Source organism: Penaeus monodon, chromosome 40 (assembly GCF_015228065.2).
Source record: "Penaeus monodon isolate SGIC_2016 chromosome 40, NSTDA_Pmon_1, whole genome shotgun sequence".
Lineage (NCBI taxonomy): Eukaryota > Metazoa > Arthropoda > Malacostraca > Decapoda > Penaeidae > Penaeus > Penaeus monodon.
Genome location: NC_051425.1, coordinates 12278165 through 12280664, shown reverse-complemented (window position 1 = coordinate 12280664; position 2500 = coordinate 12278165).

The window sequence follows — 2500 nt, the reverse complement described above, 5'->3', positions numbered from 1 at the left end:
CTTCTTCTCTCTCTCTCTCTCTCTCCTCTCTCTCTCTCTCTCTCTCTCTCTTCTCTCTCTCTCTCGTCTCTCCTCTCTCTCCTCTCTCTCTCTCTCTCTCTCTCTCTCCTTATATATATATATATATATATATATATATATATATATATATATATATATGTATGTATGTATATATATTTAGGCCTATATGAGCCGCATTAGAGAATCCCCAAAATAGATCCGCTCCTCTTCCTCAACCCAATTATATGTGAAAAAAAGCTACGGTTTCTCATAAGTAACATAAATACACTTTTCGTCTTAAACACTTTTGCCGCAACTGAGTTCTAACACAGAGTAAATGTCTTATCGAAGATAACCTAAACTATGCGTTGAGTTGTTGATTTTATCTTAATCTCTACATTAACTAGAGAGAGAGAGGAGGGAGGGGGTGGGGGACATAAACATGCACACAGGTGTTCAACATATCATCTATCTACTTATCAATTTATCTCTCTGTCTCTGTATGTATCTGTTTACACTAATTCCTTTATTTGACGATACCAAGGTCGGGTCAGATTATAAAGCAATGCCCGTGCATTTGTGTGGTGCCTCGGGATTCACAGGTTCTCGGCCACTAGAGACATATTAGCTGTGCCGAGGCTATTAAAAAGGCCTGAAAATGTATATTAGCCTTTTCATGTTTTATCAAGCCCTTTTGTACATTTGTTGATGCAAACTACAGTCCTCTGCTAAGTCGGCCTCCAGTCTATGTTCACTCACGATCCCTTTCTCACAGCTCAGGCATCAGCAACCGTTATATCTATTGTCTATTATTTTCTAACATTTTATTAGCCTATATAAAAAAAAATCAGCAACCTGTACAAGTTTTATTTCCCTAAAACCCGGCAACACAACCGAGCAGTTCACCCGCTGACGGGTTGCCAACGCCCGAGTCCGCTGCTTGCTCGGCTGTCGTTCCAAAATCGCCCGACGCTGTTTGGTGCTTGACCTTTTTGCGGCGAAGTGGATCCGTTTTCACCTTCACGCGACGAAGAACGCTTGACGAGTCCGATATGTTGCGGATTCTGGCTTTTTTCCTTTCATATGTGTGCGTGTGTGTGTTTGTGTGCGTGCGTGCGTGTGTGTTTGTGTGCGTGTGTGTTTGTGTGTGTGTGTTTTGTGTGCGTGTGTGTTTGTGTGCGTGCGTGCTGTGTGTTTGTGTGCGTGTGTGTTTGTGTGTGTGTGTTTGTGTGCGTGTGTGTGTTTGTGTGCGTGCGTGTGTGTGTGTTTGTGTGCGTGTGTGTGTGTGTGCGTGTGTGTGTGTGTTTGTGTGTGTGTGTGTGTGTGTGTGTGTGTCTGTGGATAATGCGTTTAAATGCTACTTTATTTAAAAGCAATAAATTTAATGATATAACCACATTCAGGTCCAATTCATCTTTTATGATATTCACTTTCTCTCTTTTCGCTTTCACTGACAATTAAAATGTCTCGATTCGGGTTTTTCAGACATTTTAATGTATTTCTACTTTCTATCTCTGTTGCGATGACAGACTTTCTCTCTGTCTTTCTATCTATCTCTTTCCTCCGCCATTCCCCTCACTCCTCTTCCTTTTCCCTCTCCCCTTCCCCTTATTTCTCTCCTCTCTCCCTCCCCCTTTTCTCTCCCCTCCCCTCCGCCCTTTCCCCTTCCCTCCATCCCTCTCCTTTTCCCCTCTCCCCTCTCCTCCCCCTCCCCCTCCCTCTCTTCCGGAGCCTCCTTTCTTGCGTCACAAAAACTTGCTGGGGCATGGCGTGCCCTTCTTGCCCGGACACTGAAGTCACGCTTACCTGCCCCTCCTCTCGTTACCTGTCTATTTTCATGCACTTTATCTACTGCAACATCTACTTTTATGATTTTTTAAATCTACTACAACATATGTTTTTATCTATTGTATCATCTACTTTTATGGTTTCTTTTATCTACTGCAACGTCTAAGTTCTTTATCTACCGCATTATCAATTTTCATGTATTTTTTATCTAATTTAACATTACTTTGATGTTCTTTATCTACTGCATTATCAATTTTGTGTTTTTTTATCTACTGCAACATCTGTTTGTCTTTGTCTACTGCATTATCTACTTTAATGTTCTTTAGCTTGTGCAACATTTTTTATGTGACCTTTATTTACTGCAAAATCTCCTTTTATGCAATTTGTCTTAGATAAGATTTACTTTAATTATTGCCACGTCTACTTCTTCATTCGCCTCTCTTTTTTCGTATAAATGTACGTTTTTTGTGTGTTAATTACTGTTTATTATCTGTCTGTTCCATCTACCTCTTTTCTCTCATTTCTCCCCTTCTCCCCTTTCCGTTATTTCTCTCCTGTCTCCTTCTCCTTTTTCTCTGTCCTTTTATCTGTCTATTTTATCTACCTCTTTCTTTGTCTTTTCTTTTTTATTCTCTTTTATTCTTTTTTCTTGCGGGAGCTAAAGGTAAGGGAGGGGGGGGGAGGGGGGGGGGGAGGGGGGTGGGAGAGGGGG